At 41.8% G+C, this 27,778-nt stretch overlaps 1 protein-coding gene, 1 long non-coding RNA gene and 1 pseudogene across 2 annotated transcripts in view; 1 reads left to right on the forward strand and 2 right to left on the reverse strand.

Moving 5' to 3' along the window:
- CAP2 (cyclase associated actin cytoskeleton regulatory protein 2) overlaps positions 1-27,778 on the reverse strand; it is a 127,444-nt gene that overhangs the window by 34,503 nt on the left and 65,163 nt on the right. The gene's annotated exons all lie outside the window — the stretch shown is intronic.
- Positions 1-27,778, forward strand: part of LOC139440792 (uncharacterized) — a 49,327-nt gene that overhangs the window by 9,069 nt on the left and 12,480 nt on the right. The window contains exon 3 of the long non-coding RNA XR_011650988.1: positions 2,999-3,056. This is a non-coding gene — a long non-coding RNA (uncharacterized lncRNA). The remainder of the gene's footprint in view (positions 1-2,998; positions 3,057-27,778) is intronic.
- LOC112309077 (phosphoserine aminotransferase pseudogene) lies at positions 3,926-5,394 on the reverse strand (annotated as a pseudogene).

The raw sequence follows: 27,778 nt of genomic DNA on the forward strand, positions 1-27,778 counted from the left end.
TTTATTTCTACAATGTCCCAGGTCAATGTGGCCTACAATGACTTCTGATTAATTCATTAACTGGTTTCTCTAGCCATACAAAAAATGACTTTCAAAATTATGGACTTCTGTTCAAGATGGCAGTATGGGTAAATGCAGTACTCACCTCCTCCCACAACCACATCAAAGTTATAACTAAACCACAGAACAACTACCATTTAGAACTGCCTGAAATTGAGCTGAATGTTGTGCCCTACAGGATACCTACTACATTAGGCCACTCTACCAAGCCTGGGAGACATAGCAGCTCTACATAATACATAGAAACAAACACAGCAAGCCTGTCAAAATGAGGAGACAAAGAAACATGTACCAAATGAAAGAACAGAACAAAACTCTAGAAAAAGAGCTAAACAAAATGGAGACAAGTGATCTACTAGATGCAGAGTTCAAAACACTGGTCATAAGGCTGCTCAATGAACTTAGTGAGAACATCAACAGCATAAAAAATAACCAGTCAGAAATGAAGGAAACAGTAACTGAAATGGGAGAATATTTTACAAGGAAATCAACAGTAGAGTAGAGGAAGCTGAGAATCAATTCAATGATTTTGAATATAAGGAAGCAAGAAACATCAAATCAGAACAGCATAAAGAAAAAGGAATCCAAAAAATGAGGATAACATAAAGAGCCTCTGGGACAACTTCAAGCATACCAACATTGGCATCATGGGGGTGCCAGAAGAAGAAGAGAGAGAGCAAGAAATTGAAAACCTGTTTGAAAAAATAATGACAGAAAACTTCCCTAACTTGGTGAAGGAAATAGACATGTAAGTCCAGGAAGCACAGAGAGTCCCAAACAAGATGAACCCAAAGAGGCCCACTCCAAGACACATCATAATTAAAATGCCAAAGATTAACAACAAAGAGAGAATCTTAAAAACAACAAGAGAAAAGCAGTTACCTACAAAGGAGCTCCCTTAAGACTGACAGCTGATTTCTCACCAAAAACTTTGCAGACCAGAAGGGATTGGTGAAGTGATGAAAAACAAGGACCTAGAGCCAAGATTGCTCTACCCAGCAAAGCTATCATTTAGAATTGAAGGGCAGATAAAGAGATTCCCAGATAAGAAAAAGCTAAAGAAGTTCATTATCACCAAACCACTATTATATGAAATGTTAAAGGGCCTTCTTTATGAAGAAAAAAAAATACGGACAATAAAATGGCAAAAATACGTATCTATCAATAATTGAATCTAAAAAATAAGCAGAACAGAAACGAACTCATAGATACAGAGAACATTTTGATGGCTGCCAGACTGAAGGGAGGTTGGGGGAATAGGTGAGAAAGGTGAAGGGGTTAAGAAGTGTAACTGGGTTGTTACAGAATAGCCATAGGGATGTAATGGCCATGGGACTGTGTCAATAATATTTTAATAACTGTGTATGGTATCAGATGAGTGTGAGGTGTATAGGGATGATCACTTAATAGGTTATGTAATGTCTACTCACTGTGCAGTACACCTGAAACTAATATAACAATGTATGTCAACTGTAATTGAAATATAAAAAAAGACTTAAATATCCAAAAAAAATCATGTGAGCTGACTTTTGAAGTATCACAGAGATAGGTGCTTGTAACACCTCTCCATACATCCCCTTAGCATTCTCTACTTCCTCTAGTTTTGAAGACCAGATACAAGGTCCCTGAAATTTGTGTGTGTGTGCTCCAAAGAAATAGCAACAGTCTTTTATTTCAGCATTGTAAAAGCAGTTGAAGAGGCTTTTACATCTTGTTTGCAGGAATGAAATAGAAAAGGCACTAAAGTCCTTTAATTTTTTTAACCAAGACTTCACAGCAAAGGTTCCAGCTTGGCTACATATCAAAACCACTTGGAAGCTTTCAGAAATGGAGGCCTGGGTCCCACCCCAGAGACTCTGACTTAACTGATCTGGAGGTGACCTGGGTTGGGGGAGATTGGAAAAGTTCCCCAGGTAAGATTTTAATTACTGCTACAGACAGTGGTACCTTAATACCCCCGAAGTTGTTTCCACTGGGGAGAGCAAACCATTAGGGAAGTAGTTATGTTCAGCTGCTGCAGCTTCCAGACCTCATTTTTCCTTCTTGACTCCTATATACATTGTCCCATAGAAGAAATGTTTTATGTAAGGGCTTTGGAATTAGAACGAACTTAATTCAAATCCCACCCCTGCTACTTACTACCTGCGTGGCCTTAAGCAAATTACTTAATCTGAGCCTTGGTCTCCTCATTTTAAAATCAGAGCTAAGAACACTTATAACATATAAACTATAGGAGATACAGCATATTAGTCCTCTAGCACATGGAAGATATGCAGTAAGTGGAAGTGATTATTATCATCACCATTATTGTTATTACTCTTATGCAATTAGCTCAGACTGGAGGTAAAACAGACGTTCCCTATAGTATGTAATATTCATTTGCTTCAAATAAATGACTATGTATTTAAATTTTTTAATTATTCAACTACAGCTGGCATTCAATATTTATTTCAGGTGCACAGCATAGTGGTTAGACATTTTATAACTTACGAAGTGATCCCCCAGTAGTGTACCATCCACCTGACACCATACCTACGTAGTTAGTACAACATTGTTGACTATGTTTCCTGTGCTATACTTTACGTCCCTGGGACTATTTTGTAACTGCCCAGTCCTCCAACCCCCTTCAAATTTGGCAACCCTCAGTCTTCTCTGTATCCATTAAGTCTGTATCTATTTTGTTTGTTCATTTATTCTTTTCCTTAGATTCCATATATAATTAAAATCATATGGTGTCTTTCTCTGTCTGATTTGTTTCACTCAGCATAATACCATCTCAGTGGTGTCCAACCTGCAGCTGAGGCTGCAAGTGGCTCAGGATGGCTGTGAATGCAGCCCAACACAAAACTATAAATTTACTGAAAACATTATGAGATTTGTTGTGTGTTTAAGTATCACAATGTATTTCATGTGTGGCCCAATACAACTCTTCTTCCAGTGTTCCAGAGACACCAGAAGGTTGGACACCCCTGCATCCATCCACGTTGTCATAAATGGTAAGATTTCATTCTTTTTTATGGCTGAGTAATATTCCATTGTATATGTGCACCACATCTGTTTCATGCAGTTGTCTATTGATGGACACCTGGGTTGCTTCCATGTCTTGGCTATTGTAAATAACCCTGCATTGGACATAGGTTCTGCTTATATTTTCAAATTAGTGTTTTGAATTTCTTCGGATAAATACCCAGAAGTGGGATGCTGGGTCACACTAGTTCTATTCTGAATTTTTTTAGATGCTTTAGGATTGAACTTGTTTAAACAATAGGGGGAAAGACTCTTCAGCAGGCATCTTCCAGAGCTCACAGCATCACTCTGGCCACAGACTTCTCTCTACCTACCCACTGAACATAAAATTAATCAGGGAACTTCTAAACCTTGTGAAGTGACACATGGTCATTGTTGACCTGAGTGAACAGCTCTCCAACCCAGGAGTCCCCACTGCTGTCATTTTGGAAAGGAAGATTTAGCACCTAGAGGACCCCACCCCTCTCTGCTGCATATTTGTGTCCCCAGAAACTTTTACTGCATTTGCCTAATTAAGTATACAAGTAAGTCTGAGTACAGAGATCTAGCTAGAAAAAGTAGCAGCAAAGACAAAATAAGCTGGAATCATTAGAAAAGCTAAGGGAAGACTTTTTTAAAATGCTTTCAATTCAAGTCAAAATTAAGGCACTGTTTAATCCCACTAGCTTTGCAGAGCTGTGGATGTTTTGCTGTTCTTTGGGGAAAAATAAAGAGAAGACTCTATAATAAGCACATTTCTTTGAGGAAAATACCATGTTTAAGTTTTTGAAGCCATTGTGAAGTTACTTTAAATTTTGGATATTGTTCAAAGTTAGAATATATGTTGGTTAGAATGTGTTCACAGCTGGCGCATCTCCAAAAAAATTCTGCATGAAGGCTGCCAGCTCTGAATATCCTTGATGGTGACCACATTACACTGAGACCTGGATGCCTCCCACAGACCTATGTGCCCTTTCAGGGAGGTTATATTTAGCCAACAGGTTTATCTGGAGCTAAACAAAACAAGCAAACAAACAAAAATGAGCTTTTATTGAGAAATCCTTTTTCTAAAGCATCGTCTCCTTTGGCATTACCAATGTGGAATGGAATATTCATTTTGTCTCTGTTCTGGAGCTCCATTGGACATATATAGAATCCCTGAGAATTATCAATGATATCATAAATCATTTGGGATTTGATGGAGCTAAGCCTGTCCATGGCTGCTGCACTGACATTGTTCACAATCCATTCCAGGACCAAGACCATGTCGTAGATGCAGATGCAGGGAGGCGTACTGTATAAAGTTTGAGCTCCAGGACTGGGAGGCACTCTCTGAGGGTGAACCCCTGCAGATGATCACCACACCGCCATGACCCCCACAGAGCCAACGTCCTTCTGTGCACCAGCAAATATCACACCCAGCTTGGAAATGTTCACTGGCTTGGAATAGGAGGTTTAAAGACATGTCACAAACCAGCACTGCTCCCTTGACTCCAGAGATAAAGTCAAACCCACACCATGCATGGTCTCGTGGGTAATACATGTAGGAGGCATCAGGGCTGAGGGTCCAGGTGCTGGGTCTAGAATTTTTGTACAACTCCCAAGTTTAGGGTGGATGATGTTCATAGTCCCAAACTTCTTGGCTTCTTCTGCAGCTTTAGCTGGCCAAGCTCTGTTACCACAAAGCACACTTTATTGCTTTTGGGCCCATTAGGCTTAAGGGGACAGCACTGAACTGGCCAGAGCCACCTACTGGTACAAAAATCTCCTTGAAGTTGTCTGGAACAGCTAGCAATTTCTGAACATAATCCTCTGTGTTGTTAAGAATCTTAGCAAAATCTGATGACCTGTGGCTCATTTTAAGAACACTAATCTCAATGCCTTTGTAGTCTAATAATTCTTTTTGTATCTCTAACAATACTGAGCATAGCAGTTTTGCAGCCCGCTGCCTCAACTCCCCTGCCCCCACCCCCTGCCTCAAGTCAGCTGGCCCAAAGTTGAAGTTGATTACCTGTCTCTGGGCATCCATGCTGCAGTGACCCCCACCTGCAAGTTATTGGGGGAGATATTTTTAATTTTTTGAGGACCCTTCATATACTGTTTTCCACAGTGGCTGCACCAATCTGAATTCCATCAACAGTGCACCAGAGGTCCCTTTCTCTGCATCCTTGCCAACACTTATTTGTTGATTTATTGATGATGCCATTCTTCCAGGTGTAAGGTGGTATTTCATTGTGGCTTTAATTTGTATTTCTCTCATGACTGTGTATTTAAAATAAAATCCATGTAGACTAACAGAATTTTAGAATTATAGGAATCTAAAGTGGGTCCTCTAGTTTAGCTTTTTGACAGACTGAACTGAGTAGGTCACACCAGTACTAAACAAACAGAATAAATAAAAAATATTAGAAGGCCTTCACGTGTAGTAAGAGTGAGTGTTTTATGAACGTTTGTTCCAAGAATACAGTGCATGAGTGAGTGAATGAGTGTGTGCGCGCTAGGCTGCAAAATACAATGTACATCTTCTTATGAATTTCAGTCTAGAAGTTTAGGAAATGTGGATCTAACACAATTCCTCCATTTTACATAACTGGGATACAAGCTCAGAGAGATTACTTTACTAAGTCAAGATCAGCTAGCAAGTGTTAGTAGAATCTTGCTAGCTGGAGCTAGAATCTAGGCCTTCTGTGAGGCCTGAAGATGACTCTATTGGATACTCAGAAAAATACAGTTACATTTCCACACACAGGTTTCTTCTATATCAGTAGCATTAGGGAAAGGTATTGTGAAGAGATTAAGGGCTCAGGTCTGGAATGAGACCACTTGGGTTCACGTCCTTGGTCCCCAGGGCACTACACTGTAGGACTCTCCACAAATTACCAAACGTGTCTATAATTCCATGATCACATCAGCAAAATAGTTCCTATAATGGCACCCACCTCCCAGGGCTGCCATGGGGAATAAATGAGAGAGCACCTCTGCACCGGTACAGCGTTCCGCACATTGTGGGTGCTCAACAAGTGGTAGGTGATCTCCGAGGTGTCTGTCCATGAAAAAGCTCTGACTAACAAGATGCACTGACCAGCTCTCTCCTGTCACTGACAGGCACACACAAGGAGAGTGACTTCCTAATTGAGATATGCAGACCGACAGAGGCGCATTTTTACTTGGGAGAAACGAAAAGAAATGTAGGGAAAGAAAGCAAAGTGTGCTCAAAGTTCTCAGTGAACTTTTTAATTCTTCCATGTTGGAGGGGAGAAGCAAAAAATGTTGCTGCGGCAGCCAGACAGACCTTGTTAAAAATTCATGTTTCCCACCTTCTCACTTTCCCTCCTAACCGGCATAGAGACAAGGTCTTACAGATCTGGCCAGCGGACCCTGAGTCAGGGCTGTTAAAGGCTGAGTTGCGTTCTTTCCAAATTCCTGTGTTGAAGTCCTAATTCCTGGTACCTCAAAATGTGATTGTATTTGCAGGTAGAGCCTTTAAAGAGGTAATTCAATTAAAAGGAGATCATCAGGGTGGACCCTTAAACAATATGCCTATCCTTACATGAAGAGGCGATTAGAACACAGTCATGCGCAGAGGGAAGACACCAGAAAACAGCCAACTAACTACAAGCCAAGGAGAGAGGCTTCAGGTAAAACCTGCTGACACCTTGATCTCAAACTTCCAGTCTGCAGAACTGGGAGAAACAAATTTCTGTTATTTAAGAGTCCCTGACCCCTACTCCTCCTTCAGTCTGTGGTGTTTTGTCCTGGCAGCCTGAGCAAACTAATATAAGGGTGAAATGCCAGTGCACGAGAAGCAAACAAACACCACAAACCCTCAATGGCAATAAAGCAGACAAAACCCTCTAAATATTCCTGCCCCAAAAACTGCTCTTCCAAGCTTGTTCACTAATGGCTGCCAAGAGTCAGGTTTAATTCCTCTCCCCAGGACCTTCTCTTCAGAAGGCAAACATTTCCCTCCTCATGGGATTCTTTTTAGTCCAAATTCAACACCCAGCCAAAGGTGTGTTATCAGTTTTCCCAGAAGGCAGGTGATTTATAATTATGGCAAAACTACTGAAAAACAACTTACTTTTGTGAAACAATTTGCCAAGACATAATATTCTTGATGTAATGACATTAAAAAAAAATCCCTCACCTGAGGATATGTTTATTGATTTTAGAGAGAGAAGAAGGGAGAGAGAGAGAGAGAGACAGAGAGAGACAGAGAGCGAGAAAGAGAGACATCAATGTGAGAAAGAAACATCAGTCAGTTGCCTCCTGTACACACCCCCAACTGGGGTTGAACCCATGACCTAAGTATGTGCCCTGACTGGGGATCGAACCCACAACCTTTTGGTGCAGGGGATGACACACCCAGCAATTGAGCCACCCAGCCAGTGTGCAATGACATTTTTGAGAAAGACCAGAATATCTAAATTGTTGGTGAAACCTGGCCTATTGCCCCAAAGGGAAAAAGAACCAGAAACTGTGTATTTACAATGTTAGATGGATTTATTAAGGCCATATTTGTTTATCTCTAACTTCTCAAGAACAACCTCCCAAGTCTGAGGAGACAGAGTACTCTGGGAGATATTTTATATCAGTTATCTGATGAAAGCATTATAAAGATCGAGAAAGTTTCCTTCTGCCTTAGTTTGGCAATCTCGAGAAGAATTGTCTTCATTAAAAAAAAAAAAGAAAGCAATGCTGAGAGAAGTAAGTTTAATAGCTATTTGCACAACCTTAATAAATAGTACAGCTTTTATTTTGTGCCAATAGATTTCTCTTGGACTTTAAAGTAGGTTTACACTCTCCAGCTCATCCTGAACTTTCACAGCTGGAATCAAAAACAGAGAGAGAACACTCCAGTTACGGCGTGATTTCCATCAAGGCTGATTGTGTGGGATGTCACATGAAAAGCAAATGAGGAGGTTATTAGAGGTACTTCCATCTGTTTAAGCATTAAGCATATATTAGGCGTACTCAATAAACATTGGTTGAATTGTACTGATGTCCATTAACACAGCAAAAGGACTTTCCACGGATAGAAGGAGACACATTTAAGAGGCACCCTGGGTTTTTTCAATGGAATGCATTGGCGATGGCTCCTCAGGCACATTTAAAAGCTAGCAGGCTTTGGAATGACTTCAGATCTGTTAATTTTACATAACTCTCACTCAGATTATTTTTTTAAAATTTATCACTCATGTTTCTTTTATTCTGGAAGATGCCTCCCTGAAAGAAAATCATTTTTCAAGGCTCCCGTGAAGATTAGCTGAAAAATCTCCTCTGCCTTCCCCAGGTTTCTGTGGCTTTAACAGAAGGTGAAAAGTGGCCAGAATGAAGGAGATACAATGCCCAAATGGCAAGTTTCAGCAAACGTTTCCAAGGGCTATTTGAGCTTGATGGGACTGGCTTTGGAGAGTATTTCAGGACTTTATGACTTTAGTTTCTGCTCTAAAGTTGAAGAATTGAGACCCATTATCAGCTTCATCTCAGTTTAGCTCCAGAAATAATTGTTTTGCAGAAAGTAAAATTAAAGAGCTTTATCAGCAAGCTTTGTAGCAGTGTTACCCAAAAAGGAAAACCAAATTCTCACTCATGCTGTTTTGCAAGGGATGGAACAAACCCTGGGAGTTTGACCTCAAAGATTTGTCATTAAATGAAATGAAATAAGTCTGTTATTCTGGAACCCAGGGTTCTAATGTGGTTCTACATCAGGTAGAAAGTGGATCAATCTATTCTTACTTCTTTTTAAATAATTTTTTTTCTGATAATAAAATTAATACTATATGTCTTTATGAAACATTAGAAAATACAGATGGGAAAACGTAGGTAAAGAATAAACATTCCTAATTCTACCACATTGAGAACTACTGCTAAATGATTTTTTTCCTGTAGATATAATTATTAGAGATGTATTTTAAAATAACATAATTGATTTAAAGTAAGGGTCAAGGCCATAAAGAACGGTCCTCAGAGTTGAAGTCAAGCAGTTCAATTAAAACAAACAAGCATGAAAACACAAAAACCCATCAATCTATTCTTGACAAGTATTGTGAGGATACTGTCATTTTAGAGAGGATGTTTTAAACATACATACTACAGAGGCATTGCTAGTACCACTCAGGCAAACTTAATGGCATTAAAGTAAAAATTGGACTTTTTCATTATTGGATCCCACCTACATTTCAAATTCTAAGAACCCCAATGTTAAGCAGTACTTAGCCAACCATACTACCAAATATTGATCATATTATTTTGGCTTATGTGTTTTTGTGCTAAGTTTTAGCAGTTGATGCTATTTGGGTGCATGTGTGTACATGTGTGTGAGTTTTAGCACAGAAAACATATGGAAAGATATACTTCAGAGTGTTAATACAACAATTTTATTAAATTTTATTTTTTTCATGTATTCTAAATTTTCTAATATGTACATGCATTTCTTTTGTAATTGTTTTGTAACCTTCAGTGGTAGAAAAAATTTCTCATATGTGTAAGTATATATATTTGTACACATATATATATGTGTAAGTATGTATATTTATATACTTACATATATAAATATATATAAAGCCTCTTTTGTACTATCAGAGTGGTTACTTCAGGAAAACATATTCAGAAATTATTGAAATAATTTGTTCAGATGAAGAATAATAGTTAACATTTTCTCAGGCAAAGGTCATCCCAATCAGAAAGAGAGTTTGCTCTGAATATATATTATGTGGTAAATTCTAATAAATAAAGCTATTGTTTTCACCAATTTAAGTCAGGAACAAATTATTTTTGATCAGAAATGTTAATCTGAATTAACTTGCTCAGTGCGATTGTAGATATTTCCTGAGGCTCATTCCCTTCCTGCTTCTCTTATATAAATATTTTCCACTATCCAGGAATACTTTGGAGATTTCAGAATATGCCTCATGGAAATACTTTCAGAAACATTTGCACATTTAAGACAACTTGAAATTTAAAACATTTGCGAACTGTCACAGAAGTCAACCTAAATAAACAAAACCTCCCGAGCCCCACAAAGATACAGGACACTGTGGTAGTTGCCGTTAGATGCATCATGACAAGTTCCGTGGAAAATTTTCTTGTATGTTCTTAAGGCTTTACATTCCACATATATTTTTTACTTTGGGTTGATAAACTCTCTTAAAAATACACTCAAGAATTCCAAAGCCTTTTGCTTATATTCCTTAAAAATCATCCTTAAAGAATAAAACCAAGGAGACTTGGTTTCCTCGGGGAAACCAAGGGACTGCTTTGGAGAGTTGCCTTGTACTGATACCTAAGAGAGACGCTTACAACAAGCATGAAGTCCTATTTACATTTCAAATTGAATGTTCAACAGCCCATTATACTCATGAGCACATTTTTTTAGTAGTAACTTGTTTAAAAAACAAACTGTTTCAGACATACAGAAAAGCACAGAAAATAATAAGGACAGGCACCCACGTAGACAAAACATAATTTAATGTGGCCCGGGGGCCCAGGACCACCACGACCATGCACCAGTACTGTCACGTGCCCAAGCACAGCTGGAAACCAGAGGCCAGGGGCCTGGGGCGTGGAACTGCTTAGAGAAGACCTCAGGGATGACACTAAAGCTTGATGTCATATTGTTCTATTTTTGTCTGAAAGGTAGAACAGTGAGCATTGGCAGCTGTTAACTGGGTATTTTTAACATAAAGTCTTCTGCACAAGCATTCAGCAAACCATAGGCTACAGAGCTTCTCCAAAGTTATTTTCTTACTTTTCAGATGATAATTTACACTGCTGCTATCAATATATTTTAACTTGTCAGAATCATTCGAAGCCTTCAGTTAGGATATTGGGGCCATTGACACAATGAGCAAGGGACGTGTCTTTGTCAGTCCCCACTGCTTTTTGTCTTTGTTGCTGTTCACGGGTGCGAGCCCTGTCTCTCATCACGCCCAGTTTCTGTGCTGCAGTGTCTGGGGGGCACTCATTCCAAAGCCTACAATTTATTCATCAGAACAGGAACACAGTTCTGCTCGCGTGATACGTGGGCCACCATTCTCCCTAAGCTCCCCATGTTTGACGTGTTTCAGAAGGGTAGGGTGATATAAAACATCGAGTTCAATGAAAATCTAAATGTTTACATGGTGACTCACAATAGTTTGTGTCCTTACAATATCTTATACCCTGAATCTTGCCGCAACAAGGGTCAGAAGGCAGGGGAAAAAAACCCATTAATTGTTCCCTCAGCTTAAGATTTATAGTTTTCATTAAAGGTGTTCTGATAGGTAAAATCTTTTACTGGTAGTGCAAACAGATAACAGCCCGTCTGAGAAAACATCTTTCCCGTCTGTGCACGGATGTGCAGGCAAACAAATGAACCTGGGGCACACAGGAAGCTCCAGTGAAACCCTCCATGAGACTGGACGTGACACAATGAGTTCTAGAAAATGCCGGGTTCATGGCAGGGACAGGGGATTAGCTAGATTATTTGAGATCTGGGAAGGAAGCAGCGGGTCAATAATGGGCAATAACAAATAAAGACATACAAAGTCACGGCCGAGAGAAAGCAGAAGGGACAGTTAGGCTGAAAATCAAAAGCTGACCCTGGTTGTCCACGACGAGCAAAGGAGGATAGACTGGGTGGCCAGGAGGAATCTCATCGTGCACTTTGTTGGTTCAGCTTAGTTTATTGGCCCAGCTGAGAACATAGCAGCTCTTCCCCTATCTGGTAGGTACCATCTGGCTTCTGACAGTGAAGAATTTTATAATCCCTTGTAATTTTACTTTATGGGATTCTGAACATTAAAGCCGAAAGGCAGTGTATCTCACTTAAATGCCCAGGGACTTCACTAACCAACAGTCTCCAGGGATATAAGTTGGAGAAAACTGCCAAAACCATTCAAATTCATCAGCTACATAAAATCTAAAACAATATACTGTGATCAGAAATTAGTTCTTTGAAACCAAAAAGAGAAGCCAGATTGCCATGAATTTTTTTCTACCAACATTTGTTGAGCAATAACCGCGTGTCAAACTCCACATTGACTCTTCTTCACTGGCTGTGTCTCCTTCCTCACGGTAAATCTCAGTGTTAAGAACCAGTGCCACCATTTGAAAGATCCCAGCCCTGTCAACTGCATTTACTGGGTCATTGTCTTTCCCCTGGATAAATGTCCCAGCGATAGCCACCTCTTTCTCAGAGATTCATTTAAGCAGAACGTTGCTGAGATGACAGCTATAGTTTCCTTTTCAAACTCAAGGATGCAAATGATTTCCACAAGCACCCTGTGAGTCTTAAGACATCCCACAGGGTAGTTTCTGGGCTGCAATATTGTGCCAAGCTACTGATACTTCGTCCAATCATCCTCAATCAGAAATGTGCTTCTCTTTTAAAGTTAGTGCGATCTTTATAAGATTCCAGTGTTTGCTTTTCTCAGAAACAGTGCATCCCACAGTGTGTCCCGCAGAGCACTGGCCTCAGTTTGGTGGGCAGCTCAACACAAATGGTGCTGCCTGGTCAGTGGGGCTGAGGGAATTCTGCGTATGGCACTCCCCTGTCCCCCTCCCCTCAGCCAGTCACGATTCACCTCAGAATACTAAAGGAGGTACTACAGAAATCTATTTAACTATGTTTAGCCTTTTTATCTTCTGCCTCCCCCACCCCAGTTTTTCAGGGCACTGGTATTCTGTGGAACAGACTCTGGGAAGGGCTGCTAGAGGGCATGTGGAGTGACTTTGGGGATTCAGAGATCTGCTGGGCTCCTCACCATGTATTCATTTGCCCTCTTCCTGTCCAGAGGTTCTTGCTCATTACCATGGAGACACTTTCAAGGGCATTTAATGGAGGACAAGAAGTCTCTTCTCTCTGGCCTCCAACACACATGCACACACACACACACACACGCAGGTTGTTTTCAGGAGCTGTAGTAATTGTTGGGAGGGCTGTTGGCCTAGCCCTCCTCCTCTGCACTGAGATTCTATCTCCTATTGCTGTCTCTCTGTTCTTTTTTTGGCCAGCTCTGCCCTCTGCTTCCAATCACCATTGGCAGTTACAATCTCTTCTCTCCTTTCTCCTTATCTTCTTTGTTTTTTCTTTCTTCTCTCACACATCTAACCTTGTGTGTGGAAAGGCAGGCCATTTAGAAGCAAAACCACTGAATCACGACATTCTTTTCCTTTTGCAGAGCAAACTGATGGCTAATGATATTTGCCTTTAGCCTTCAGGTCTTGAACTCTGTTCTTTCTGAGCTGCCCATGGCCATGGATGCTTTTTGTTTCCTAAGAGGGATTTTGACTATTTCAAGTCCAGAGGAATCCCGTGGCTTTCCTTATTTAAGGCTTCCTTATGCAGTGGACCCCATGCACTCAAAGTCTGGCAGTGTTTGTAGATTGCTGTGCCTGGCTTTTCACACTGACCTCAAAGGGAACATGTGGCTAGCAGTGTGTGTGAAGCCAGCATAAAGGATGATGCACATCCAGAATTACTTTTTATGAGGCATGTGCAGGAAGCTCATTCTTTGATTTTTGGCTCAGTTATTAGATATAAAGCCTATAGCTCTTGAGTGTGTAATCAAATGGACATGATTGGAATTATTATATGTCTAAAGACAGTCGCTTTGTTATCTGTTAGTTTCTTTCTTCATTTATTCAACAAACATACACCGAGTGCTTGTCTGCGTGCCAGGTCTGGTCAGAGGCGCCGGGGTAGAGCAGTGAATAGTACAGACAATTTACGGCAGTGAACATGCAGGGGCTCTTAGGTCTTTGTTCTCTTTCGTTCAAGTGTGATGGGGAGCATGTTAGTCAGGGTACTCCAGAGAAACAGGTTTCTCTGGAGGCCGACACGTGAATTGGTGAGCTGGAGATGCAGGAGAGCTAATGGTGTGGTTCCAGTTCAAAGACCAACAGGCTTGAGACCCAGGAAGAGCTGATGTTTCACTGTGAGTCCAAAGGCAGGAAAAAGCTGATGTCCCAGTTGGAAGGCAGTCAGGCGGGAGGAAGCCTCCCTCACTCCGGGGAGGGTCAGCCTTTTGTTCTATTCAGTCCTTTAACTCATCAGATGGGGCCCACCCACATTAGGACTCAGTCTACTGATTTAAATGTTAATCTCATCCAAAAACATCCTCCCAGAAACTCCCAGAACAATACTTGACCAAATATCTGGGCACCCTGTGGGCCAGTCAAGCTGACATATAAAATTAGCCATCACAGGAGGAGACAAAGACCAATAAACATAATAAATAACAAAAATTATATAGCGTGTTAAGTATTAGAAGCCAGAGCGGGGAAAGGTGGAGTCAAGTGAAGGGGATCAGAATTATTCGTGAGGAGGGTTTCAATTTAAAACAGGATGGGCAGCAGGTCTCATAGGGAAGGTGACATTTGAGTAAGTGCCTGGAGGCAGTATTGGCCATGTGGGTGTCTGGGGGAAGCAGATACAACCATTGCAAGAGGGAAAAAACCACTGTGAAGACCCGAAGGCTGGTGTGTCTCCAGCGTTAAGAAATAGCAAGCAGACAAGTGGAGCTGGAATGAGTGAAGGGGAAAGTGGTGGGGTCTCAGGTGGGAGATGACGTGGCAGGGGCCCAGATCATGCAGGCTGTTGATAGAACTTTGGCTTTTATTCCGAATGAAATGAAAATCACCCTAGTTTTGAGTAAATAAATGACATGATGTAATTTTCTTTTATAAGAATCACTCAGGCTGCTCTATTGAGAACAGATTGATTAGGGGAGAGCAAGGGTAGAAGCAGGGAGATCATATTTGAGACTTTGCAGCAATTTGGATGGAAGATGAAGGGAGCTGGGACCAGAGTAACGATACTGGAGAGTGTGTGGAGTAAATTCTGGATTGGGTGCGGGCTATCCAAGCAAAGGAGGGGGTCAGGTCAAACACTCCCTGGTGTGCAAACTAGAAGAATGGAGTTCTTTGCCATTACTCGAGGAGGAGAAATTGCAGAAGGATCAGGTTTTAGCAGGAAGAACAGGAGTTCAGATTTGACACAATGTTTAGTCTACCCTTAACTGCACTTTCCCAGAGACCTAAGTTCCCTACATTTGCCACATGGCTGTTGATGTCCTTAATTCCCCTCCCCCCACTCCTAAACTCAGTCCCTTTCTGGTTTCCACTCTTCAGCTTGCCTTTGCTTGGGAGCATCTTCTCAATTTAGTACAACACGCTGTGCAAAGGTCCTCACATACAAAGCTGGGCTTTTGGCCCACGATCGTCAGGGGGTGAGCTCTGTGCTGTGTCTGTCCTGGCCATGGCTTGAGCCGTAGCAGACGTCTGTGAGACAGCTAGCTAGCTGGGTTACGTGTACATTCCGAGGATTCTGACATCCTACTTTGTGACCGAATATCTGGACCCTTCTGCAACTTGGTCTCTAACCTTCCTTGAGTGACTAAGCCACTTGCAGTTTAAACTCTGACTCTAACTGACAAACTACATTCTTTGCACTGCCTTTTTCACTACAGAACTTGTTTTACTAGTTTATTTGGCAGGCTCCAAGAGAAACTGAGGCATTGGCACTGTGAGTCCCCCCACCCCCTTTGCTGAACATGCCTCAGGGCTCCATCTGGTGGCCATATCCCATGACTCTGCCTGCTGACCATGAGCCAATTAAAACTGCTCGTAGTTCTCATCTCACAAGCCCACCTGCTGACCGCTGAGTCAGCAGACCCCTGAAAATCCAGTCACCACCACCAACCAGGAAACACGTGATGTAAGCTTACAGTCTTTTCCCCTAGCAACCCTTCCTTTTGATCAGCAGCTCCTCCCAAGTCTGTCCTTTAAAAGCCTTGCCTTATTCTTAGCACCTTAGAGCTTGTCTTCGGTTTATGGTGAAGGCTGCATTCTCTGATTTGCAAATCCTATCAGAATAAAACTCTCTCTGATCTCTCAGAAGAGTCCTGTGGAACTTGTTTACAATTCTGTGGTTGGCAGTATAATTATTTTGTTAATTTCCCAGGTCAACTGCTCATTATGTCCTGAAACTAGCTGGGCTACAGAGAGATCAAACCTTGGACTTGGCTTCATCTGTACCATAGCCTAACTCACTGTAGTAACCGACGGAGACACACTGATTAAGATGGTTGACTTGATCATGTTATGTAAGGGTACATTGGTTTTCTAGCTGCACTTTTATACTAAACACAGTGCTTGTCACATAACAGGTGAATGAATGAATAAGCAAATTAGTGTGAAGTGGCAAATAAAAATAACCTTCTGAGAAGTCAGATATGATCTGGGTCGCAGCAATAAACTTATCTATCTAAAGATGGCAACAGTTTATCCTGTTTTCATATGTGTATTTTTTAATCATAAATGAAGAAAATTATCAGATATTGTTTTAAAAGGTTTTTAATTTATTTATTGGTTTTCTTAGAGAGAGGGGAAGGGAAGGAGAAAAAGAGGGAGAGAAGCATCGATGTGGGAGAGAAACATCAATTGGTTGCTTTCTCTCATGCCCCCAACAGGGGACCTTGTCTACAACTCAGGCACGTGTGCTGACTGGGAATGGGACTCATAACCTTTCAGTTTGCAGGATGACACCCAACCCACTGAGCCACACCAATTAGGGCACTGGATGTTCTTCTCTTCTGTTTTCCTTCAAAAGCTTTTTTCTGCTTGGTGTCTGCTTAACCTGACCTCATCATGCTTTCTTATTCCCATTATCTGTTAATATATTTATTGAACACCTATCATGTGCCAGGTACCACCCTAGGTATTTGGAGGACATTAGTGAGAAAAGAAAGACGTCCTCTATGGGATTTACAAGTGGTGAACAGACAACAAACAATAAGCATAACAAATCATCACACTATGAAAAAAAGGGGGTGAGCGGCAAAAAGGAATTGGGAGTGCTTGGGAGCTTTATTTAATGTAAAAAGGTTTAAGTGAGAATATTTGGCTGACAAATATTTGACTGAATATTTGGTTGTTCTATTTGATTTAGCTGGTCTGGCACAGACTAGCAGGTGATGAGAACGGAATATGGTATATCAGTGAGGAAGAAACAGGAAGTAGAAGGGGATAAAAGTTGCTTTCCACCTCAAATGGCTAACTTGAATTCAGTCACTCATAGGCTATATAGTTCAATGTCAATTCCAGACACTCTTGACCTTGGCACACAGTACAGGATAAAATGCTTGCTGCTGAAGAGCATTGTAGAATGAAACCTGCCAGCTGCAGTTTCAAGCAACTGATTGACCATCTTGGTGTTTCACCAATCTTGTTTTTATTTTTTCTGCTAGGTCCCTTTTGTCAGCTCTGGGTACTTCTGACTTCCTTAAATATAGTTAGTTTCTTTTTTTTCTTTTTTGATGACCCTAAATACAAAATTAAAATATGAATACATGTGCCCTATCACTGGCCAATATCATAAGAAGTTGGTAAATTTACAAAGAGAAGAACTGTACCATCATTTTCCATAGTTGGTTTTAGAAGATTTCTTTGAATTTCTAGGATGTACTTTCCCAGCATCACACACTAGGGTGACAAAGTACAAAATACAATTTCTGCAAAGGAAAGGCCAAAGGTCAAACTCTTTCCTTCTTTCTGGCACTTAAATGCACATGCTCCTTGCAGCATGAAGCTGGGGACAGGCTGGGGACTGGGGCAGCTGAGCTAGGCAGCCAGTGGGATTTGGTCCTCATCGCAGGCCATGTCAGGAAGCCCACAAAAGTCTGTACAAGTTCTTTGGCAGTGCGCATCATCTGAGGACCAGTTTAGGGGAGGGGGGAAATTACTGATTGTCTGCTATAAACCAGGCACTATACCTTGTATTCTGTATCTTAAACATCACAAAACCTTGGAAAGATTGGCATTATTATTCCTGTTTTATGAATAGGAAACAAGGTTGAGGACTACTTAGTGACCAGCTCAAGATCATCTGGCTAGAAGTGGGACTTGAACCCAGACATGTCTGGCTCCCAAAGCTTATACTCTTAGGCATAACAGAAAAAGCATTGGCTTTGTAGTAGTCCCCATCTGGGTGTAACTCTCACCTTTCATACATGATGGGGCTAAATCCTCTCGCCGAGCCTCAGTCTCCTCCTGTGAAATATGTCATACCCATCTGTAAGGCTCTGCTGGTGACTAATTCGGTCATGTGTGCACAATGTCTGACATATAACATAGGCCTAAAAATAGTAGCTGCTATTATCTTCATAATTACTCGAACATTTTACTAGCCTTGGACACTGAAGAAACAGTAAGTCACTGATAGACAAACAAAACTGGATTATTATTCGGTTAAACATCATAATTGAGAGCAGAGTGCCTACAACACGCACTCAGAATGAGCTTACAGTGCAGGCCCTGCTGGACAGAGTGGCAACTTGGGTCATCTCTTTTTGAGAATCGCAGGCAATTTCCTTACATGATCCTGGTAAATACTAGACAAGCTGAGCACAGGTGGGGTGCCCTGCTGATGTCTGGCATGCTGAGGAACAGTCCTTGGGAGAGGCTGCCCAAGTTCACTGCCAGACATAACTGTATGTTGTTATGTTATGTCTCTGATGTGCTGGCACCATCCTGGACTCAGAACTACCTGTTGAAACGAGTACTGAATAGTACTTATTGTGTTGCTGATTTTCTTGAAAGGCAATTTCTCTTGTAGCCATCTGTCTTAAAAGCTGTGGAATTAATATTAGTTTCTAGATTCTCTGGTGCAAGTGTTTCCCTGTGTTTGTAGGAGTGGGCCACAGGCAAGACAGGTGGCAGAATGTCCTGTTTGCTACACTTTCCCCTTGGACAGAAGGGGCAGCACAGTGGCGTTCCCATGCACCATGGGCCCCAGAGTCAGTTCTGGGTTTTAGTCTCCACTCTGCCCCTCACTGCTGGGGAGAATAATATCCGCCTCCCAGAACTCCTGTGAATCAACAGGTGCTGCACATTCAGTAATGCCCTTCCTCCTACACTTCTGGGGGTGGAGTATAATTTGAGATCACTGTGCTAACTCGAAGTGTGTACTTCAGTGACTAACACAAATTACTATTCACTGAGATGCCACGATGTGCCCGATACTATGGTTTCTACCTCAATAGCTGCTAATTCTCAAATGACTTTGAAATTAAGTATTATTATCCCCATTTTGTCAGCAAAGGAAACTGAGATTTAGGCAGACTTAATGTTTTATCTCTGAAATTAATGTTGGTTTGCAATATGAGTTTTGTTTGAAAAAATAGAGAATAAAATTCGTTGAACAATTACTATTAATTAACACAACGACTACATTCGCAGCACTGCTGTTCACAGACAACAGAGATGGTCCTGTGAACACACAGTGACAGTGGTGTGACTGAGCCTTGGGAAGGTGAGCTACAAGCAGGTCTGAGGTGCGTGGGGTCAGGTCGGACAACCCAGAGGGGCCATGTCTGCTCATTGTTTAAGGATGAGAAGAAATGCCAGGGGGGAAAGGTATTCTATGCTGAGAGAAGAGCAGGCAAAAAAAAAAAAAAAAGCATAGCGACAATAAAAACTCAGGGCATGGCGGAAATGACACATTTTCCTGGGTGGCATGGAAAACGCATCCTGTGGGGGTGTTCTGGGTGATGAGTCTGCCAAGCCAAAAGGGGATGTGCTCTTGGGGAGGCCCGTGGGCAACGCTGAGGAATGTGAATTGCAGTAAGGTGCTCTGGGAGGATCTTAAGCAGAGCAGTGCCTGAATTGGAAGCTTAAAATAACCAGTCTGGCAGGGAGGAGAGATTCAGAGCAAGGAGCAGCAAGGCAGCACCAAAGCAGAGGCAGTGAGGCCAGTAGGGGGTGTTTACCAAGTATTATTATAGGACTGAGGAAGGCAGAAGCAAGGGCGACTGGGAGAAGGGGATGGATCTGAGAGGAATGTAGGACAAGGATGGACTCTTTCTTTTACGCTATATCTTGACCACCTGACACATAGTAGGCACTCAATTATTCAGTGCTGAGTCAAATGAGGTGAGCATGAAAAGTGATGGCAGAGGAAGACACAGAGGATGATTCCAGGGCTCCTCGTTTGGAAGATGCTGTTTAAAAGTGTGACTGTCTTCTGTTCATGAAGTTCAGGAAAACCACCGGATTCCATGCACAAAACAGAGAGGGTGCACACCCTCCACAGCAGCCCATCCTGGAAGCTGGAGGTCACCATAAAACTGTGCTATGCAAGGACTTTCAGATACGCTGAGATTTCCACAGGACATGGAATGGGAATTGAAGCCCATCTTAACTGAACTTTAAGGGGAAGAGTGACTTCAGTTGGCCTTTGGGTTATGGTCACAGAGTCGATGAGAGAAAACATTTTTAGATCTGTAGCCTTTAATGCTCCCATGCGATGGTATGTGGGCTCCTTTATAAGAAGTACTCCTATAGCCTTTTTATGGGATCCTGACCATGCTTCAATATTATAAATTATTTATCTAGGTTTTCCTCTTGAAACATTTAAATGATCAATAGTAACAAATTGCTGGAGTTCAGCTTCCTACTGTTTTGTAGGATATTTCTATTTTATTGGTTCTGAGAATAGGTTTGGCTGCAAACAGAGAAGATTGTAATACAAGAGGGATATTTAGGTTTTCAAACGTTCACAGCGCTATGGCTCTGCGGATGGTGGGAACATGACAGGGTGTCTTCTCCCATTCCTTCCCTGCCCCCGCGTCCTCACAAGGCCTTGCTCTGTGCGGGGGCCTGGCAGAGCCTGCCGTGGAGGTGGAGTCTGACAGCTACTTTAACAGTGCTGAGTCTCTGGTTCCTGACAGTGCAGAGATGGAGCATTTTAAACAAGGAAAAGGAGGTAGGGGTGGGAAGACAGGGCTAGCATTTAGACTTTCCTTCCAAATGCGTATATTTTTTGGAAAAGTATGACCTTATTAATAATTACTAATTTCTACTGATAGTAATTAACACTTTTCCGGGGTCAGTAGAAATCAACCAAAAGCAATGAAGGAGCTGACAAGAAGGAGGAGGAGTGGACGGGATGTGGGAGCTTGCAGGGCAGGAAAAGGGTACCGAGAGGGTGAGGCCCATGTCCACCATTCCCACTGATCCCAGGGCCAGCCACAGACCTGATTCCCAGAGGCAGCTCACTGGCTCTCTAGAGCTGGAGTGTCATTGATGACCAAGCCTGGCCGGGGAAAACTGGGTGGCACTGGTAACCAGAGGCTTGTGCCCTGGGCTGGAAAACACCCTGCTGATCACTGCAGGTCTCTGGCGGGTTCTGTAACTGAACATCTGTGAGCTTTGATCTCTCCATCTGGAGACAGAGTGAGTATAACATGACTCCGCACGTGCTCGAGAATGACATTGTGAAAATTAACAGGTGATAAAAGAATTCTGAGATCCTTGAATTAAAAGGTCTCTCATATGCTATACAAGGTCTTTCAGATATCCTGACATCAGCAAATATGCACACAAAATGCCATCAGTATTTATGCCATTTCTATTAGAATTAGGGAAATATGTGGTTTCTGTTTGCCATTCTGCTTATCTCAAATTCTCTCCCCACTGAACTCACCAGTAACGTCACAAAACAAATACCGCCCCTTCTATATCAGCCCTCTCATTGGGAGCAGACAAGCTGGACAATGGCGTTTCAGTATTGTGTTTTGGGTTCATTTAGAAGAGTCTTCACACTAGAAAATCATAAAACATAAATTTCAAAGGCAGTGGAAGAAAACGATCTTTGATTAAGAAAGTTTGTGTCCAGAGAAGCAAGGGGATGCGGACCCCCAGATAATGACACAATCCATCCTTCATCTGTCACAGGGACAACGCCAGGTGTTCACAGGCAGCGGCTGAATGTTCTCAAAACCTGATGCCTATTGGGTTTTCTTACCCAAGATAATTATATGATGCTGCCACAGCCAGCTTTCCTGGTTGGCCACCTAGGTGTTGCTGGCACTGGACCCTGTCCCACGTAAAGCTACCTACCCCCGCACTTGACTGACACTCACAACACACACCTCAGCCCCATTTGTACGCTACTTGACTTTTCTATTTTTTAACCGCCAGGAAGCATGTTAGATCAAGATGAAAAGCAAGGTGTTTACAAACTGGTAAAGAAATATGATATTTATCCTGTCAGCTGAAATGAACCTGGCAGATGTTTTTTTGGTTAAAATTAAAATCGTGAGACCTATCATGTTACCCCTGGCGATGCTGCCAGATGTACAGCGTGTGTCTGACAAAGAGGCACCCACTGGTCATTTGAGCCCGGCTGTGGGTTCCAACAATTCATTACCAGAGCTTGCCTGAGAGGGGGGCCTTGCCCAAGTGTTGAATACACAGAAGCAGACGCGTGAGAGAGGAAAAGCAATGGTTCTTTTCTCCTTTTCCCTGCCCACAAACATCTGCGCTGTCAGGGAAGAGCTCTGGAAAGAGAGCGAATGGAGCCAACCATCTTTGATTCTTGTCTGCCGACATGGTTTTCCTCTCAGATTAGCGGCCTAGACGTACCCCCCAGGCCATAAGAATGGAAATGGGTCAGTTCTTCCCACTCAAGTCACTGGGACCCCTCTTCCCACTGGAATTACACCACTACAAATAGAAGTGACCTGCATGTGTCCAGAGGACAGAGGAGAGACACAGGACAGGGTGTACAGGGCTGTTTTCTAGGGCAAGTTCCTCTGGTTTTTATCAAGGTCCTCCTGCACATGGTTTATGAGTATGGCCCATTTATCTTACCACTGAACAAGGAGCTGGTCGTTCCTGATGGGAAAAATACACTGCTGGCAATACCAGAGAAAGATCTCTGAGCTGCCGTTAAGGCCAGCCTTCCTAATGGCTTGTGGTCCCGTGAGGGGAACTGGGCATGTGACAGGGCTATATGAAGGGGTCCTGAGCTCCACACAGGTTTGAGTTCCCATCCTTTCATACCTTTTCTTCATGGATGGGTACTTGGTTCTTTCACCCAGGAGCCTAAGCCCAACCCTATGTCATGGTGATAATGAACCCAGTCAAACTGTATCTACTGTTATCACCTATCTGCACCCTATAGAGCTTGTCCACTGCTGCTTGTGTCTCCCTGGAGTGTGGCCCCCCACACACATTTACGTGTGCTCCATGTATACACATCATATCTTGGGAAGTCACACAGATTCTCGCAGACTAGTTGTAAGCATTAGAAAGGAGACAATAGAAGGGAAGAAAGAATTAAAGCAAAGAGCTGCATGTTATGTACCCTGGATTCTTGAGAAAGAACTCTGGGTGGTACAACTCCCCCCACCATAAAATGACCTGAAACAAGGAAACAAGACACAACAAACACGATATGATGTACTTCATAAATAATAAATACATCAAATAAATCAAATTCACTAATTAACAGCCCGAATCCCATGTAAGTTTTGCAATTTAAGGGGGAATGAACAAAGCCCCATACCTGGGGCTCCCTACTTGAACATGGAGTGGTAGGAAGCTCAGCAAAACTTCTGAATATTACAAAGGAATAGAACACAGGAGAACTGGTGCAGCACAGATGGTGAGTGTTACCATCACTCACCATCACTCACCATGACGTGCTAGAACAACTGGCCTAAATTCTGGGTGCATCACACAGATAATAATATTGGAATAGTACCTGAAAACCTAGAGTTAGCCATTGAATTATGTCTCCCTGATTTATGTGCTGAAGTCCTAACCCCACGTACCTCAGCCTGTGACCTGATCTGGAAACAGGTGTTGCAGATGTGTTAGTTAAGATGAGGTCACATGGCGTAGGGTGGGCCCCTACTCCGTTAGGACTGGCACTCTTCCGAAAGCGGAAATGTGAACACAGAGACATGCACAGCGGGAGAATGCCATGTGAACACGAAGACAGAGACCAGGGCAGGGAGTCAACAAGCCCAGAGTACCCGATTGCCAGCAAATCACCAGAAGCTGGGAGAGAGACCTAGGAAAGATCCTTCCCTGCTTGGCACCTTAAGAAGAGCACGACCCTGCTGACACTTTGACTTTGAATTTCTAGCCTCCAGGACTGTGAGACAATACATTTTTGTTGCTTAGGACACTCAACTTGTGGTACTTTGTTATGACATCTCGAGCAAAGCGATACATCTAGGAAATAGAAGAAAGAATCTCAGGCTTTGAAGAGTAGGAGAAAAGGATTATGATGAGTACAAAGTTAGAAACAGAGACAACAGAAAATGTACTGAATGGAAACAGAACTGTGGCAGAGACACCATAAGAATTCAGACACATCTGCTCAGTGGTGGGTGACTTCCGTGCCCACATTTCCCTTCACACGTGTGCCTATCACTTTAAAAAAAGTCAAGACAAAGGTAAAGCTTTAAAGCTATCACAAATAAAGGAAGTTGGTATTTAATGATGTAAGAATAATAATGTAATTAGATTTCCCTCATTACACTTTGGAGGAGAATAGTGCTGTGTGGAGAAACTATGACAAAGCCAGGAAAAAGTACTGAACCAGGGTCACCTTGCTCTTTGAAGGCAGAGGGGAATGCTTGAAGACTTAAAGGACTTAAAACAACTGGCGAACTAAAAATACAAGCAATGGATCACAAAGACTCGTAGTCATGATGATATTTTAGGAGATAAGTAAGACTAGACAGAGATTTAAAGACCTCTTTGAGAAACAAATGAATTGGAGCATTAAGCAGGATTAATTAATAATCCTTTCATTAATAGTAAAAACAGTTGGTATAGTAGAAAATAAATTCTTGGAACTATCAGGTATTAGTGTAACCTCAAAAGGATCTCAGTTAATAACTACAAAAATAAACAGTAGTAGAAACAAAAGACTTCTGTTTCCAAAAGGGAATTAAAGTTTATTTAGTTAATAATTGAAATAAGTAGAAGCAATTAAAATGGATTTTTCTGAAATACATTAATGTTAAAATGTTAACAAATGGACCACTTAAGGTTATCTTTTAGCCTATCTCAAAAGGAAATGAAGAGTTTAAAATCCACCACAGAGCCCAAGCTGGTGTGGCTCAGTGGACTGAGCAATGGCCTGTGAGCCAAAGGGCCACAAGTTCGATTCCCAGTCAGGGCACATGCCTGGGATCTGGACCAGGTCCCCAGTAGGAAGCATGCGAGAGGCAACCACTCACTGATGTTTCTCTCCCTCCCTTCCCCTCTGTCTAAAATTAAATAAATAAAATCTTTTAAAAAACCCACCACAGAATACAGAAATGAAAAGAAAAAGCAGTAAATGACAACAATAAATATAAATGTACTTGGACTGAAGGACAAACAATATGTCAAAAAGTAAATGTGAACAGCCTAAACTTGTTATTAAAACAAAAAATTAATTGACTGGATTAAAATATAAAATTCATCAATCTGTTGTTTAAAGGAAAAATACATCTAGCACCAAGACATTCTGATAGCTGGGGTTGGGGAGAACAGTCTGAGATTTAACCCACTTAGAAACAAGAGCAGAGATCCTCTGGGCTTTTTTCATTTGTTAGATGCAATGTCACACACTTGAACCCTGCTTATCTGGTAAGACTGGGCTCAAGAGGCCCCTTCTCTGAGACGCGACAACACCTGGCCCACAAGAATCCATGAGATCTGTGCTCCATTCTCATTGTCCTAAAGCAGAAAGCAAGAAAGGATGAAAGGAGGGGGAAAGGAAGGAAGAAGATAAGAAAAAGAGGGAAGAGAGGGAAAGATGGGGGAGGGAAGAAGAAAGGGAGGGATAAAAGAAGGTGGGAGGGAGAAAAGAAGGTGGGAGGGAGTTAAAAGGAATGAAGGAGAGAGAGAAGAGAGAAAGGGAGAAGAAAAGAAAGAGATGGTTTTCTTTGTCAATGTTTTAATATAAAGATATTATAAGCTTGATTTTTAAAACGCTATAAAATAAACACATGCAATGAAGAAAAAATTCCACCACTCACTGACAAACCTGTAGCTATGGCCTCTTATAGCTGGTCTCTCTGGCTCTAAGCTCTGCTCCCCATTCTCTCATCAGAAGTAATGTAACCAAAAAAAAAAAAAGTTGGACTTCTCCAACTTCCCCTAGGCAATGTTCAAGACTGCTCGGCCTTTGTTATAATGTGCCACACTTAGATTTATCTTTCGCCCTCATTAGACCTTGAGCTCCTGGAGAAAGCAGCTCTTTCTTTCCAAGCAGGCCCATCAATCCTTCACATGAGCAAAGGAACACAGGCACAAAAGCATCCATGTTCAGAGAACTCTGGTTGTCTAGTATGATTGAGATATTGGATTCGTTGTGTGGAGGGGTTTGGGGGAGAGAACTCATCTGAAACAAGAAGTTGCAAAGGGCCTTGAGTGTCATCCTGTGGAGTCAATGGAATTGATCGCATAGGCAATGGGAAACAGTGATGCAGGATTAGTTTTGTTTTCTGTTGCTTTAGGACAACGAGAATGGAGCACAGATCTCCTGGATTCTTGTGGCCCAGGTGTTGTCGGGTCTCAGAGATTGGTTAGGTGTAAGGGGTGAAGGAAAAAGAGGAGTTAAGAGGACTTAGGGATTTGTAATTCATGTGACAGGGTGTATGGAGAACAACCAATTGAGAGAAAGAAACAGGAAGTAGAATGGGGTTTGGCTGAGGTGTGTATGTGCGTGGTTTTGGAGAAGTGCATTTGGGGCTCAGGTATTGGCACCCAGACCTGGGTTAAGAACTAAGAGCCTGTAGTCTGGAGATATATGGTTGGCACCATTAGCACAGGGGTGCCTGATACCACCATGGAATTTAATGAAATTGACCAGGGAAAGCCTAGGTTCAGGAAAGTCCTCTTCTGATGATATAAGAATGAAAGCTTGAAGAAATACATACACTTCAAGGGCAAAGAAAGGATGAGAAGTCAGAATAAGAAATTTAGTGAAACAGACAATGTAAAACAGTTTCATTCTCATGGAAGGAAAAATTTTGAGGAGGCTGATGGTCAGTGATAAAGGTTCTTCAAGGAGGTTGAATGGAATGAGGACAATTGAAAGACACCAGGGTACCAGGAAAGTCTTTTTTTGTAAAATGATAAGGAGAGAAGACAGATGACAAGAGACTGAAAAGTGACAGGGAAGTGAGAACACAAAATTGGGGAAGACAAAGTGTTCTTAAAAAGCTTGGCAGTGAAGGGAAGCAAAGAGATGACTTAGGTGGTCAAGAAAGATTTTTTTTTAAGGTGAGGGAGACGTGATTTGGTTTGTAGACTAAACAGAAGGAGCCAGGAGAAAGAGAAAGAAGGGAATAATTGATTAGATAAGGTTCCAAAGAGACTAGAAGGAGGGCGGTCACGTAAATGGAGATACTTATAATATTATCAGATTAAAAAAAAGAATTCTGAATAAAAATCAATGAAGATTGTAATAGACACAACCTGTCTAAAGTAGTAAATGTTTATGTTCAAGTAACAAAAAAAATTCACATAGGAAACACGGGGAAAATTCAAGAAGAAATAAATTTAGTAGTTGCATAAAATTCTCTTCAGGACCTGTCTGAACAAAAATAGGGACAAAATGGAAAACTGCAAAAATTAAGAAAAGCCTAACAGATATATAAAACAACGTGACAAAAATGAAAAATATTTTTCCATTAAAAACAGATCTTTCCCCCAGACTTTTTACATACGGGAGACAAAGTCGCATTAGTGAACACATGTCTATAATATTTGTTCAAAACCAGTCCATAGGCTGGGAGATAATTACGCTTTCGTGACGGTTGTGTTGAATGTGACTCTCTTTTGCTAGAGAGCATGCATCCCCTTAGCATGGGAAAACTCTACTCCTCCAGACTCCCCAAGATTCTTACTCTAAATAGTGATTGGGGTTGACTTTCCA

The sequence above is a fragment of the Desmodus rotundus genome, chromosome 3 (assembly GCF_022682495.2).
Source record: "Desmodus rotundus isolate HL8 chromosome 3, HLdesRot8A.1, whole genome shotgun sequence".
NCBI classification, from domain to species: Eukaryota; Metazoa; Chordata; class Mammalia; order Chiroptera; family Phyllostomidae; genus Desmodus; species Desmodus rotundus.